The sequence below is a fragment of the Pan troglodytes genome, chromosome 6 (assembly GCF_028858775.2).
Source record: "Pan troglodytes isolate AG18354 chromosome 6, NHGRI_mPanTro3-v2.0_pri, whole genome shotgun sequence".
Taxonomy (NCBI): domain Eukaryota; kingdom Metazoa; phylum Chordata; class Mammalia; order Primates; family Hominidae; genus Pan; species Pan troglodytes.
Genome location: NC_072404.2, coordinates 49,217,090 through 49,233,563, shown reverse-complemented (window position 1 = coordinate 49,233,563; position 16,474 = coordinate 49,217,090). Strand labels below are relative to the sequence as shown.

At 41.7% G+C, this 16,474-nt stretch overlaps 1 protein-coding gene and 1 pseudogene across 12 annotated transcripts in view; both read left to right on the top strand.

Moving 5' to 3' along the window:
• SUGCT (succinyl-CoA:glutarate-CoA transferase) overlaps window positions 1–16,474 on the top strand; it is a 769,414-nt gene that overhangs the window by 16,255 nt on the left and 736,685 nt on the right. The window lies entirely within an intron of this gene.
• Window positions 306–3,194, top strand: LOC104007207 (tRNA (guanine(6)-N2)-methyltransferase THUMP3-like; annotated as a pseudogene).

Sequence of the window (16,474 nt, the reverse complement as noted above, 5' to 3'; positions counted from 1 at the left end):
CCCGGGAGGCGGAGGTTGTAGTGAGCCGAGATCGCGTCACTGCATTCCAGCCAGGTGACAAAGTGAGACTCCGTCTCTAAAAACAAAACAAAACAAAATAAAACAACAAAGTTTTATCCTGGATTACCTAGAGTTAGAAAAGTTAAGAACTGGAGGTGGCTTCCAGTCGTGTGACCTGAGCACATGAGGCCAGTGGAATGCTGGAGCTGAAAGCATCTGTGTGGCAGCTGGACATGTCCTTTTCACTGGCTTCAGCTGCCTTTTTTAGATGAAGATTGTATTCACAGTGACTGTGAGCTCCTTAGGCACAGAAATTGAATTAGTGTTAAACACTATTGTATATGCCTGGCATTGGCATGAGGATAGTATAGATATTTCCAAGATCTCTCCTCATGGCCATCCTTGGATCCCAGAGCCTGGGACAGTGTTAGGGATCTTGGAAGCACTGCCAACATGTCTGACATTCAAGAAGCCACTAACAGCTCCTAGTTGTAAACCTGCATGAAAACCAGAGGTCTGCACAAGTGACAGAAAGTGACCTCAGAGATGAGTCTTAGCTTCCTCAAGTCACTGTGTAACTGCCCAGTGCATTCATTTTGCCCAGTGGCCCAGATACAGTTTAATTCATGCTTAGCCAGCTGTACAAGAGACTGGAGATTTATTACTCCAATCAGTCTCCCTTAAAATTTGGAGACTGAGGTTTTCTAAGGATAACTTGGCAGGTTGGGAGCCAGAGGGTAGGGAGTGCTGATTGGATGGGTCAGAGATGAAGTCACTGGGGGTCAAAGTGGGTTTTTCTAGCTTTCTTTTGTTTCTGGGTGGGATCACAGAACAGGTTGAGCCAGATTATTGGTCTGGGTGGCACCAGCTGGTGCATCAGAACGCAGGGTCTAGGAAATATCCTCAGCACCAGTGTTAGGTTTTACAATAGTGATGTTATCCCTAAGAGCAACTGGGAAGGTTCAGAATCTTGCAGCCTCTGGGTGCATGACTCCTAAACCATAATTTCTAATCTTGTGGATAATTTGTTAGTTTTACAAAGGCAGTCTGGTCCCCAGGCAAGTAAGAGATTTGTTTTGGGAAAGGACTTTTATTGGCTTTGTTTCAAAGTTCAACTTTAAGTTCCACCCAAAGATAGTTCAGCCTATGCCCAGGAATAAACAAGGGCAGCCTGGAGGTTAGAACCAAGATGGACTCGGTTAGGTCAGATCCCTTTCTCTGTTGTAACTTTCTCACTGTTTTAGTTTTCATCAAGGTGATTTCAACTATTGGAGCCAGCTTTGAGCAAACAGCTGTGGAAGAAGTGAGAGACAAACTGGGGTCACCATACAATCAGCAGAGACCATGGCAAGATATATTTTGTCATTTCAGTGAAAATTTGGCTTAGGTTTATTGTCCGAGATCGGTTGATAACTTATTTGTGGTTGTTCAGGAGTTTTAAGATTACTAGTTTAGAAAAACAAAGAAATTCTAAAGAATTTTGAAGACTTGGCTGGAAAACTCCCATGGTCAAACACTTTAATTTTATGGAAAATTAAGGTTTTTTTTTTTTTTTTTTTTGAGATGGAGTCTTGCTGTGTTGGCCAGGCTGGAGTGCAGTGGTGCGATCTTGGCTCACTGCACAACCTCCACCTTCCTGGTTCAAGTGATTCTCCTGCCTCAGCCTCCTGAGTAGCTGGGACTACAAGCGCCCACCACCATGCCTGGCTAATTTTTGTATTTGTGTTTTTAGTAGAGACGGGGTTTCACCATATTGGCCAGGCTGGTCTCGAACTCCTGACCTTGTGATCTGCCCATCTCGGCCTCCCAAACTGCTGGGATTACAGGCGTGAGCCACTGCGCCCAGCCAATTAATGTTGATTTTAAGTAACAAACAAACAAACAAACAAACAAAAACAAAGCTCAAAAAGATAATTCAGAATTCAAGTAAAAGGAAGGTTCATGATGGACAAGAAGTCCAAACAGATGAAAGAGATGTTAAAAAAAAGAGTTCATTCACTACAATGTTTTAGATTCACACATCTTAGATTATTGTGAAACTCCAGCCATCAAAGGAGATAGCAACATTAGTAGGTGATGATTTGGCATCTTGCAGAGATGAGACTGATGAAAGCAAAAAAGAAGAAACTGAGCCTCAAGTGTAAAGTTCAGAGTCATGTGCAACAGAGTAGGAGAGAAACACTGCTTTCCCTCAAATGAGACTGGAAGAGATTCTGGGGGTGATGTTTAAGGCTATTTTAAGTGGAAGGCCGACATGACCAATTTGATGTTGCGATTCTTTTGAATATCCATGATAATGAAATCACTGTGGGCATGGCATTGACTAAAGCGAGTCTCCACTGAAGACGTATCACACATTTTGGACCTATGACTCTTTTGTACCTATCAACATTTTGGACCTATGGGCACATTTTGGACCTATCAACTCTTACCCCTGGGATACTCAGCCTCTGTGGTCTGCTACCTTATGTTATAATAGTCGATCCAATGTGTGGAACAGGGGCAATACCAATAGAGGGGACTACTTAATGTTTTCACGTTATATTCTGGTGATAATAATCCTCTGGTTGTGAATAGAGCAGCAAACAACATCACATCTTTATTGACCAAGAGCCAAATTAAAGAAGGCTAACCATCCGGAAGCTTGCCCATAGATGCTGCTCAATGGGATAAATGCAATCTGCCATTAAGAACTGGCTCTGTGGATATTATTGTGGCAGATTTGCCATTTGGAAAAAGGATGGGATCCAAGAAGAGAAACTGGAACCTTCATCCAGCTTGCCTATGGGAGATGAGTTGTGTCTGTGTACACCTACAACAGGCCAAGCTGTACGATGTACTCAGGACGTGAAATGCTTTACCAAAGCATTATCTGGCATGTGATGTGTATGGTGAAAAGTGGATACAGTTCGGGTGAACATTGGGGGTCTTTGTGCTGCAGTTTATATTTTGAAATGTACACCTCAAGCTTTTGTTCATCCTTCAGAACAAGATGGAGAAACAGGAGCTCTGGTAATGCAAAGATTGAAGCTAACTAATAGTACTCGTACTTCCCAACACTGGAAATGTCAGCATGAAGAACTTGCTTTGAGAGCAAAATAGTATTTAAAAAAGTGCAGTGTGCACTCTTTAAACCTGTTCAGAGCTCTTCACTCTAGTTGGCAAAAGATGTGAATGTAATGTAATGTAATGGGATTGAAAAAGTCTTATGAGAAAGCAGAGCTTTTCCTTGGCACTGTTTTGTATTTTGGGCAATTAGTATTTTGCTTAAAATGCTTTTAAAGATGCCTAGTGAAAAGCCTAGTAAAACGCTCTGAGATTTGGGTGTAGAACGTTTTATTTTCAGGCTTAAAACTTTTTTTTTTAATATTATAGTTTTTTGTAGAGATAGGGGTCTCACCATGTTGCCCAGGCTGGTCTTGAACTCCTGGGCTCAAGCAATCCTCCCAAAGTTTTGGGATTACAGGTGTGAGCCACAACACCTGACCTATTTTCAGGCTTTACGGCCTGTTTTCTGTTGTGCCAAGCAGAAAGCTACTCCGGCCTAAAGGAAAGGCAGAGAACATAATTACATCTTAGGCCACATTTCATTGCCTGCGTATCTGTGCTATTCAGTTGCTCAAATTCTTTAACTCTAGAAGTGAAGTATTGCATTTTGTGAACAATGTTTGCCCCATAAGATGAAATCTCACAAGTCCTATAGGAAAGTTTACCATCTGCCTTAAAAATTAAAATGCACATCTGTTATTCAGATTAATATGCATCTGTTATTCAGAACTAAAATAGAGGACTAGGATTTATCAAAGGGATTGCAAAAATACTGTTAGTAGTAGCATAGAGCATTACTATTTGTAAACAGCAGAGGCAGGGCATTGTGGCTCACGCCTGTAATTCCATAACTTTGGGAGGCCGAGGTGGGTGATCACCTGAGGTCAGGAGTTGGAGACCAGCCTCGCCAACATGGGAAACCCCGTCTCTACTAAAAATAAAAAAATTCGCTGGGTGTAGTGGTGCATGCCTGTAATTCCAGCTACTTGGGAGGCTGAGACAGGAGAATCACTTGAACCTGGGAGGCGGAGGTTGCAGTGAGCCAAGATTGCGCCACTGCACTCCAGCCTGGGCAACAGGGCGAGACCCCGTCTCAAAAAAAAAAAAAAAAAATAGCAGACACATTGGTATTTGAGGTGTGGGACCCACAAAGCAAATTAAAAGAAATGTTTTCTTCCAGTGGAAAAAAAAAAAGGACAAATGAAGAACTGGGATGATGCATGTGAGCTTATGGTGGCTGTCCTCTGAGCTAAGGGAAAAGGACACTGCTCGTTTTTGTGAGCAACATAGGTATGGTTCCCACAAAAAGATCCTTGTAGCACTGTTGAAGGAGGCCCAACATTAGAAGACAAGATCCTGGATAAGGCAGTGCTTTTAGGAAATATGCTTCCAGTGGCTAGGGGCTATCTTCAAGTGACATTGTATACAGAAGACATCATCAGACAAAAAAACCATCAAGGAACATTTGAGCACCCAAGCCTCTTGGGGAGCCCCATAAATAATTGGTTATTATTGTTAATAATTGGTTATTAATGATGTGGTGGTGTGTGTTTAGAAGTTCTGCTTTAATGCAAGTAAGGGTAACAAGACAAGAAGATTTAAGTATAAATGTAAATGGGACCTTGTCTATTTCTGTGAGGCTGAGGATTTTTACTTAGGATACCTAAGATTTTTTTTTTTTTTTTTTTTTTGAGATAGAGTCTCCCTCTGTAGCCCAGGCTAGAGTGCAGCGGCACAATCCTGGCTCACTGCAACCTCCACCTCCTGGGTTCAAGCAATTCTCCTGCCTCAGCCTCTGAGTATCTGGGATCACAGGTGTGCGCCACCATGCCCGGCTAATTTTTGTGTTTTTAGTAGGGACGGGGTTTCACCATGTTGGCCAGGCTGGTCTCGAACTCCTGACCTGAAGTGATCCACCTGCCTCAGCCTACCAAAGTGTTGGGATTACAGGTGTGAGCCACTGTGTCTGGTCTAGGATACCTAAGATTTTTAGTGCTGACTGGCCATGGTGGCTCACACCTATAATCCCAGAACTTTGGAAGGCCAAGGCAGGCGGATCACGAGGTCAGGAGATCGAGAGCATCCTGGCTAACACAGTGAAACCCCGTCTCTACTAAAAATACAAAAAATTAGCCCGGCGTGGTGAAGGGCACCTGTAGTCGCAGGTACTCAGGTGGCTGAGGCAGGAGAATGGCGTGAACCCGGGAGGTGGAGCTTGCAGTGAACCGAGATCACGCTACTGCACTCCAGCCTGGGCGACAGAGTGAGACTCTGCCTCAAAAAAATAGAAGATTTTTAGTGCCTTGTCTTAAAAAACTATGCTTGGAAGCCCAATATATAAGAGCAAATGGGCTGTATTCAAAGGAGGAATTGGAGTCCCAGAGCCCTGCTCACTCTGTACTCCTATTTTAACTACCCTCCTACCCCTTCACCACCTCTGAGGTGGTGGCTCCTGGTGGCACCTCTGAGGAATTCCCAAGGCTCTGCAGAAAGGGTTTGAAAGCCACTATTTTAGGTTGATGTCAGGTATTAACCAGTGCTACAAATAGAAATCGTTGGTTAGTTTCACTATGTGTTATTAAGAAGTAAATATTGGCTGGGCATGGTGGTTTACTTGAGGTCAGGAGTTCGAGACCAGCCTGGCCAACGTGGTGAAACCCCCGTCTCTACTAAAAATACAGAAATTAGCCGGGCGTGTTGGCACACATCTGTAAACCCAGCTACTCAGAGGCTGAGGTACGAGAATTGCTTGAACTCGGGAGGCAGAGCTTGCAGTGAGCCGAGATGGCACCACTGTACTTCAGCCTGGGTGACAGAGCAAGACTGTCTCAAAAAAAAAAAAAAAAAAAGGGTAAATATTTTCATGTTTCTGCATGGTCAGGGCTTTCTGAGCATAGAAAAGTAGAACCTGGGTTAAAAGACAAGCCTTGGAAGTTAAAAGATGACTTAAGGGATATAAAACCCAGAGCGTTGGAGGCATTCCCAAGATTGTAAACCCAGTAACGCTTATCTTACCTTCTCCTGGAGACATTTATTTATGTTCCAAAGGGTAAGATCCCAGGGATCTTCCCCTTTTCTTCCCAAGGAGAATTTGCTTACCATAGGTAGATTGCTTTCTTTCACTTTCTCAGGCGAAGGTGGCAGCTGGGCAGTTATCCTGTACAAACTTACAGATTCAAAATTTTGGGATTCTTCTCCTGTGGTTCAACCCTTACCTATCAATGGGTTTTCATTGCATTGTCTATGGGGTATTAGGTATGGGAAAATGATGTATGTCTTGACTTAAGTAATAATAACTCTGATCTCTGCTCCAGAAACTTTGTGTTTACTTTCAGGTTACAAGAATGAATCAATATAGAGATTAAAAACTTAAATATTTTTAATGTAAAACACTTCTTAGGAGAATATACTTAATAATTTCTCTGTACAGAAATGATTGTATGTATACTTCAGGTTTAAGCTTTACCTTGGTATTCCTAAAACTTTTCAGATTATATCAGTTTTCCTTATAGAGGTGCTTATTGTTAGCTGTTTCATGTTAAAGGCTACTAATAGTGGAAAAGTAAGTGCTTCTGTAGGATGTGATTAGCTCACTCGTTGATAGGGTTAGACCTGCACTGAACACAGTAGATTGCTTAACTGTCACTTAAATAATGATCTCATTGATAAAGGGAGAATTAGAAGTGGCTTGTTTTCAAGGGTTTCTGAGAGTCAAATTCTACTGCTTCATTAAAATGTGGTATTTTGGGGCCACGCACAGTTGCTCACGCCTGTAATGCCAGCACTTTGGGAGGCCGAGGCAGGCAGATCACGAGGTCAAGAGTTCAAGACCAGCCTGGCCAACATGGTGGAATCCTGTCTTTATTAAAAATACAAAAATTAGCTAGGTATGGTTGTGCGTGTCTGTAATCCCAGCTACTCAGGAGGCTGAGGCAGGAGATTGAACCCGGGAGGTGGAGGTTGCAGTGAGCCGAGAGCGTACCACTGCACTCCAGCCTGGGTGACAGAGCAAGACTCTGTATCCAAAAAAAAAAAAAAGTGATATTTTCATTTCCAATTATGCAAGGTAGTCAAGCACAAGAGAAATGTTTTATACATATTTACTTCTTTGTAGACTAATATTCCTCACCCAAGTGTAACACAGGTATTAATGCATTAAGTTATGCTTATAAAAGTTTTTCACTGAAAATAATAAAATTGCTGACAGATTATTTCTATATGAAGAAATGTAGAGTATGAATATTGTTTTCCAGATACAAAGACTAAAAGTTTATTTAAAAATAAGTGAATATGGCTGAGTGTGGTGGCTCACGCCTGTAATCCCAGCACTTTGGGAGGCCGAGGCAGGCAGATCACCTGAGGTCAGAAGTTCGAGACCAGCCTGACCAATATAGTGAAACCCATCTCTACTAAAAATACAAAAATTAGCTGGGCGTGGTGGCATGTGCCTGTAGGCCGAACTACTCGGGAGGCTGAGACAGGAGAATTGCTTGAACCCGGGGGGCAGAGGTTGCAGTGAGCTGAGATTGTGCCACTGCACTCCAGCCTGGGTGACAGAGTGAGAGTCTGTCTCAAATAAATAAATAAGTAAAATAAATAAATAAAATAAGTAAATAAAATTTTTATGTCCCTAGCATTTACATATTTGTATTTTTTCAATTGTTAAAATGATGGATACATTTTGCAAAAAATGTGAAATATTTAGGAAAACAGAAAGCAAGGAAAAATAGAGATCTCTTTTTAAAATTGTATTTCTTGAGACAGGGTCTGGCTCTATTGCCTAGGATGAAGTGCAGTGGCATGATCACAGCTCATTGCAGCCTTGACCTCACTGGCTCAAGTGATCCTCCTACCTCAGCCTGCTGAGTTGCTGGGATTACAGGCATGTGCCACCAGGCTAGACTAATTTTTTTGTATTTTTTTTATAGAGACAGGGTTTCCTCATATTGCTGAGGCTGGTCTCCAATTCCTGTGCTCAAGTGATCCGCCTGCCTTGGCCTCCCAAAGTGCTGGGATTATAGGTGTGAGCCACCATGCCTGGCCAGATAATTTCTTTATGTCCGGTTTTTACACAGATGTGGCAGAGAGACAATTGGAGTAGTATTTTTAGGTTTTGTGGCTGGCATTGGCGAAAAGAGGTCTGGTTTCTGTGACCCTTCTTAGGGAAGAGGGATTCTAGTTTTTTTTTATTGTTGTCGTTGTTTGTTTGTTTTGAGACTGAGTCTCGCTCTGTTGCCAGGCTGGAGTGCAGTGATATGATATCGGCTCACTACAATCTCTGCCTCCTGGGTTCAAGTGATTCCCCTGCCTCAGCCTCCCGAGTAGCTGGGACTACAGGCACGCACCACCACACCTGGCTAATTTTTCTTATTTTAGTAGAGACGAGGATTCACCATGTTGGCCAGGATGGTCTCGATCTCCTGACCTTGTTATCTGCCCACCTCGGCCTCCCAAAGTGCTGGAATTACAGGTGTGAGCCACCGTGCCTGGCCGGATTCTAGTTTTTATAGCTATCCTCAGAGGAGCATGGGACTGAGAGATAGGAAGGCAGGAGGTCAGAGAAAAACTTTGGCTTCTGAGGCTGCTGTGATGCCTACATTTTTGGGTGTGGCTTCTGTGCCTCAACAATGGTAAACACCTACCTTTCTTCTGGGAGGGAGTCTGGAATTGTGCTACATGGTATGCAGAGAGTGCCTATGTAAATAGTCTTCAGTGAAAACCTAGGTTCTGAGTCTCTAATGGGTTTCCCTGGGCAGAAACTTTGTGTGTTTCTGTATCTATTTTTAGTTGTTGCTGGAGAAAGAAGCATGCTTGATATGGCCTTCCATGAGAGCAAAAGAACATAAGCAGCCTCTGCATGGCATGAATTTTTTCCATCTCTACCTGTGTCTTTTCCTCTTGTTGGTCCTGTCATATGTCATTTTGCTGTAGTAAACCTCAGCTCTGTATACAACCAGATGGTTAGGTCCTGTGGATCCTCCTAGCAAATCACTGAAAATATGGGTGGTCTTGGGAAACCCTGAAACAATTCCAAAGGCAGAAACCATAAAATAATTTTTTTCTTTTTTTTTGAGATGGAGACCCACTTTGTCGCCCAGGATGGAGTGCAGTGGTATGATCTCGGCTCACTGCAACCTCTTGCTCCCGGGTTCAAGCGATTCTTCTGCCTCAGCCTCCCAAGTAGCTGGGATTACAGGCATGCACCACCATGCCCGGCTAATTTTTGTGTTTTTAGTAGAGACGGGGTTTCACCATGTTGGTCAGGCTGGTCTCAAGCTCCTGACCTCAGGTGATCCACCCTCCTTGGCTTCCTAAAGTGCTGGGATTACAGGCGTGAGCCATCATGCCCAGATGAAATGATTTTTTTAAAACATGAAATCTTAAAACACCTTTGAAAAGTGAAGAACAGATAGGGAAAAATTACTTTTACTAAATATGACTGATAAAAGATTAATATTCTTAGTGTATGTATAATTCATATAAACTTATAAGAAAAAGATAAATGTGCATGTAGAAATATGGACCAACATCAAGAATAATTTATAAGAGAAGATATAAAAAGAGCAGATTTAAAAGATGTTCAATTTCAGAAGTCATTAAATAAGTTCAAATTAAAATAATAGTGACATGCAAATTTTTAACTGTTAGGTTGCAGCAAACAAACAAAAACTCCACAAACCCAGGAGATTATGTTTAGGGTTATGGAAGATGATAGAGAACATGATTTTCATAGCATACTGATATATACACACACACACATATATATAATATTATATATACCCTTTTTGGTGGACGGTTTGATAATATGTATTAAGAGTATTAAGGAATTCATAACATGAATATGGCTAGGCCACTTTAAAGCCTACCTCTGTCATTGGAAGCAAGTTCTTTGCTTCCCCTTCTCTATCTCCAAAAACTCTGAAAGCACTAAAGACTAATTTTTACCTTTACTACCTGAAGAGAAGTCTCTGGGAAGATTCCTTAGTCCAGCACATAGAAATTTCTAAACTTCTCTCCAGACATTTCTCTTGCTCTTCAGAGTTGCTCACTGGAAGCTGTTAAAAACAAAATCAAATCATAAAACAAATCTCTCACATATGTATCGCCCCCACGTTTCTTCCAAGCTGCCTCTTCCTTTCCCTTCTATTCCTCCGTGTTAAATATCTAAAATATTCCATGGAATGGGCTCTCTCTATATTTTTTTGTGTCAAGAGGCTCTTCGTATTCACACTCTAACACTGCAACACTCCACTGTCTTCATCCACCCCATGCATATTTTCTTTGCTGTGACAATTATAATTCTCCTTAAGTACCTATGAAGTTGTTTGATCAACCAACCTAGAATGGTCACTACTTTGCCAGTTTTCCCCTGGATGGGATGCATTTTTCTTATTTGCACTAAAGTCTTCCTTTTGGTCAGTCTTCTCCGTAGGAGAATCACGTCACCAATGTTGAGAAATTCCAGGGATCTTTTGGGTTTGTGAGCATTCTTATGTTGAATAGTAATTTGCAGTGATCATTTCCCCTCCAGTTTCTGGTTCAATCCCTTCTAATCCTCTGGACAACTAACTTCAGGATGGCCCGTTAAAGAAGCCTGAACACCTAAGTTTTTTCCTTTGACTTGTTGACTTTTGGTTGTGCATTCTATAACTGTAGATTGATTTATAAAATCTATAAATTGGTACCATTTTGTACCCTTCCACATACCAATTTGAGGTGATTTTCTTTTTTATTTTTTTGAGACAGCCTCTTGCTCTGTCACCAGGCTGGAGTGCAGTGGCGCGATCTTGGCTCATTGCAACCTCCGCCTCCCGGGTTCAAGCCATTCTCCTGCCTCAGCCTCCCAAGTAGCTGGGATTACAGGCGCCCACCACCATGCCCAGCTAATTTTTTGTATTTTTAGTAGAGACGGGGTTTCACCATGTTGGGCAGGATGGTCTCGATCTCCTGACCTCGTGATCCGCCCGCCTCGGCCTCCCAAAGCTCTGGGATTACAGGCGTGAGCTACTGCGCCCGGCCGTGAAGTGATTTTCAAATCCTAAATGATTTGAAAAGGAATTATTTGCATATTTTAAGTTGATATTTTAAAGTTGTCATCACTTATGTAAATTTTATACTGTAAACCAAGGTGAGAATAAGATCTGGGATATGTTAGGAATCTGTTTTCCTTTGCCTTGTAGGAGAAGGCTTATTGTGAAAGAAGGCTTACTTACACGTTGATCAATTGTAGGAAAGAATACCTATGGAAGTTGAAGATCTGGAAATTGATTTACTGAAATGATTCATGCATCCCTTAGGCAAGTATTTTCCTTTTTTGTTAGACAGGGTCTTCCTCTGTTGCCCAGGCTGGAGTGCAGTGATGCCATCGTAGCTCATTGCAGCCTTGACCTGCTGGGCTCAAGTGATCCTTCCACATCAGCCTCCTGAGTAGCTGGGACCACAGGCATGCACCATCATTCCCAGCTGACTTTTTTACTTTTTATTTTTATTTGGCAAAGATGGCATCTTGCTATGTTGTGCTGGTTGGTCTCAAACTCCAGGGCTCAAGTGATGCTCCCACCTTGGCCTTCCAAATGTTGGGATTACAGGTGTGAGTCACCTCGCCCAGCCCTTAGGGAATTCTTCACATATTCCAATTTGAAGATTGCCACTAAAAGGACAGTGAAACAGTCTACCCTGAAATAGACATCCTAGTTGTTGATGGTGGTAACTCATTCAGAACTCATGCTGCCTCTGATGCCTGGCATCTTTATTGGGCAGGACTGGCGGGGTTGTGCTGCAGTACAAATTAGCCCAATCTCAGTCGCTCAATACAATAAAAACATCTTACATGTGTAGCTACGCTATTTGAAATTTGTGGGCTCTAAGGAGAGTAGAGGCCTGGAGGATTTCATGGGGTGTTTTTAAAGGTCAGAGTTGGAAATGGCTTTTATTATTTTTGCCTGTGTTTCACTGGCAAGATCCAAGTCATTTGACTGCAACATAATTGCAAGAGAAGCTGGAAAATGTGGAAGAGCAGTGAGATTTGGGATTAGCACTGAGTTGTACTTTGGTTGTGACATGCTTTAACCATGATTCAAAAGTTCTTTTTCTGGCCTTTTTGTACTATACTTTCTGCAAATTTCTCAGCTTTTATTTAAAAAGTAGTGTTGGCTGGGCATAGTTGCTCACACCTGTAATCCTAGCACTTTGGGAGGTCGAGGTGGGCAGATCACAAGGTCAGGAAATCAAGACCATCCTGGCTAACACGGTGAAACCCCATCTCTACTACAAATACAAAAAATTAGCCAGGCGTGGTGGCGCGCACCTGTAGTCCCAGCTACTCGGGAGGCTGAGGCAGGAGAAACACTTGAACTGTGGAGGCGGAGGATGCAGTGAGCTGAGATCGTGCCACTGCACTCCAGCCGGGGTGATAGAGCGAGACTCTGTCTCAGAAAAAAAAAAAAAAAAGCAGGTTATTATATAATATCTAGCACAGATTAGATTTTTTTGAACAAAAATGGTGCATCTGTGTATGCAGCCACCCACTTGTCTATCTCTGAAAGGATTTATACCCAAAACACTACCAATTATTACCTTTAAATGATTAAAAAATGAGTGATTTCAATTTTGTCAATTTTCTTTAGCTCTATTTTCTTAATTTTTTGAATTGAATTTTTTTTTTTTTTTTTTTTTTAGACAGAGTCTAGCTCTGTCACCCAGACTGAAGGGCAGTGGCGTGATCTCAGCTCACTGCAGTCTCCACGTCCTGGGTTTGAGCAATTCTCCTGCCTCAGTCTCCCAGATAGCTGGGACTGCAGGCATGCACCACCACACCCAGTTAATTTTTGTATTTTATTAGAGATGGGGTTTCACTAGTTGGCCAGGATGGTCTCGAACTCCTGGCCTCAGGCGATCTGTCCACCTCGGCCCCCCGAAGTCCTGGGATTATAGGCGTGAGCCACCATGCCTGACCCTTGAATTTTTTTTTTTTTTTTTTTGAGACGGAGTCTCGTTCTGTCATGCAGGCTGGAGTGCAGTGGCGCAATATTGGCTTGCTCACTGCAACCTTCTCCTCCTGGGTTCAAGCGATTCTCCTGCCTCAGCCTCCCAAGTAGCAGGGACTACAGGCACCTTCCACCATGCCCAGCTAATTTTTTTGTATTTTTAGTAGAGATGAGGTTTCACCATATTAGCCAAGCTGGTCTCGAACTGCTGACCTTGTGATCCGCCTGCCTTGGCCTCCCAAAGTGCTGGGATTACAGGCATGAGCCACTGCGCCCGGCCTGAATTGTTTATGTAAAGAGAAAACATGGAAATTAATTGCAAAAGTTGAGGATTTTTTTTTTCTGTTTTTGTTGTGTCTCTTTATTTACTTTATTAATGTAACAGAGGCTTCAGAAAATTAATATTAATTAGTTGAATTGGAAGGTGAATTCCTATTTTATTTTTTATTATGCATAAACATTTGATGCTGAAAATTCATGTCCCCTCTGCCTCCAGAGATTTCAGAAAAAGAAATCTAGTTAAAAATTATCATCTCGATGTGATTCTTTTGTGAGTGATTGTGTTAAAGAGGAATAAAGTGGATGATGATGAGACAATAATTAATCCATCAATACATACTTATGAATTTCCATGATGAACAGAATTGAAGCCTCCTTGAGTCCATGAAGATCTTTTACTCTCCTTTTCCACGAACCTCATTTCTTATTTCCCATGAACCTAGAAATTGAAAACAATTATTGCCTGCTGACTCCCAAATTATTATTTCCCTGGAATGTCTTCCAGTGGATACTAATTTTCCAGGTACCCTCCACTCCTAAAATTTCCTATCAAACTAGGTTGTTAGGAACAGAGCTTCTTCCGTGACTTCAGACACATGCTGGAAAGGAAACATCATGCTAACTATTATAGATAAAGCTTCAGCAGATTAAGAGAGCATGCTTTGAAGAGAGGCCCATTTTCTGCCTCCTCATGCATAAGGTCTGGTGGTTAAATTCTCTGTAAATCATCAAATTAAAAAATTATTTTGGTGTATATCACAGGTTTCTGTTTCATATTGCTATTTGAGCAGTTTGTTTTGTGACTTGGCCTTTAAGAATTTTTTTTTAATCTCAATAGTTGGCTAGTATGGGTGGGAAGGGATGCCATGATTCCTGTCACACAGATGAACCACTTATGTGGGCATCTGTCAATTATCCCTGCTCTGGTGTTGCTCAAGTTTATTTGTGTCGTCTAAACCCCAGGGCCAAGTACCAGGGGAGTCCTACCAAGCAGCTTTGGCAAGCATAGAATTGATGGCAGCTTCATTATAATTATACTTCTTTGCATGGTTGACCAGCTGTATCATCATAATAGCTTTCCATACTAGAGGCCAAAAAGACAGAGAGATATACAAGCTGCTCAATATATTTCAACAAATTACATTACAATTTATGCCTTTTCCAACTGTTTCATGCCTTGTAATCATCCCCTACTCCCACCCAGCCCATCAGTTCTTTCAGAAATATGCAAAATTTGACTCTAGATATACTTTTTAAGTATAGCGCATTAAGAAGTGATTTTTTTCCTGTTCCTTAGAATAATCATATGTTTATCTTTTCTTGTTTTCAAACAAGAAGTTATTTGCTGTAATAGATCATGTGACTGTATAATACATATATGATAATGATGATAATCATAACAATTGCAGGCCAGGTGTGGTGGGTGGTTCATGCCTATAACCGCAGAACTTTGGGAGGCCGAGGCTGGTGGATCACTTAAGATCAGGAATTCAAGACCAGCCTAGCCAATATGGTGAAACCCCATCTCTACAAAAAAATATATAAAAATTTGCTGGATGTGGTGGCACACGCCTGTAATCCCAGCTACTCAGGAGGCTGAGGCAGGAGAATCACTTGAACCTGGGAGGTGGAGGTTGCAGGGAGCCGAGATTGTGCCTCTGCACTCCAGCCTGGGTGACAGAGCTAGACTCCATCTTTAAAAAAATAAAAATAACAATTGCAGCTTTTAGTGGCATTTACTTTATACTGGGGGTATACTAAACACTTTATATACAACATTTCATTTAAAACTTGCAAACTCTATGAGACGGGTGCTTCAGATGAGGAAAGGGAAGCTTTGAGAAGTGGAGTTACCTCATGCAATGTCACTGAGCTCTTATATAGTAGAGCAGGGAGTTGAATCCAGGCAGTCTGACTTTTAGTGATTTAAAACTCACTCATTGATTTTGACTTAAATATGCTCTAGAAGTCCTTTCTGAGTGTCTTATCAGATAATAAAATTCCATTACCTGATATTAAATGAATTCAATTTACAAGTTTTTGTTTCATTAAATGGCCAACTATTTACATGAAACGATATTCAACATCATTAGTCATGAGTGAGATGCAAATTAAAACCCCAACAAGAAACCTTTATACGCCCATTCAAACAGCTAACATTAAAAAATAAACAATTCCATGGCTGGGCATGGTGGCTCACACCTGTAATCCCAGCATTTTGGGAGGCTGAGGCAGGCAGATCACCTGAGGTCAGGAGTTTGAGAGCAGCCTAGCCTACATGATGAAACCCTGTCTCTACTAAAAATACAAAAATTAGTCAGGCATGGTGGTGGATGCCTGTAATTCCAGCTACTTGGGAGGCTGAGGCAGAAGAATTGCTTGAACCCAGGAGGTGGAGGTTGCAGTGAGCCGAGATTGCGCCACTGCACTCCAGCCTGGGTGACAGAGTGAGACTCCACCTCAAAAAAAATAAAAAGAACAATTCCTATCTTTGAAAGATATGGAACATATGGAACTCTTATACAGTGTGGTATAAGCATTTTAGAAATCTGTTTAGACAGTTTCTTAAAAAGCTATACATGCACTTACCATATAACTCAGCCATTCCGCTAAGTATTTACACAAGAGAAATGAAGACATGTTCTCACAAAGATTTGTACACAAATGTTCATAGCATCTTGATTCACTGTAGCCTAAAAACCAATTCAGTGTCCGTCAACAGCTGAATGTATAAACAAATGTGGTATATCCATACAGTAGAGTGTACTCATAAAAATGCAACAATGTGATGAAACTCAGAATCATTATGCTTAAAGAGAGAAGCCAGACACAAAAATACATACTGTTTTTCATTTATATAAAATTCTAGATAATGAAAATTAAATTATAGTGACAGAAAGCAGATCAGTGGATGTCTGAAGCTGGAAATTGAGGAAGAGGTAGTTTGCAAAGGGCAGGTGGAAAGTTTTAGGTGCTAGAAAGTTCTCTTTCTTGATTGTGGAGGTGATTTTGTTACGGGTGGGTCTTTGTTCTTAGAGCTCCCAAGATGGTGGCAGGCTGCTCCTAAGATGGGGTGGGCTGCTCCCAAGATGGCAGCAAGCCTTTTGTTCTCTGACCTGGGGTTCTTGACCTCACGGATTCCAAGGAATGGAACCTAGGGC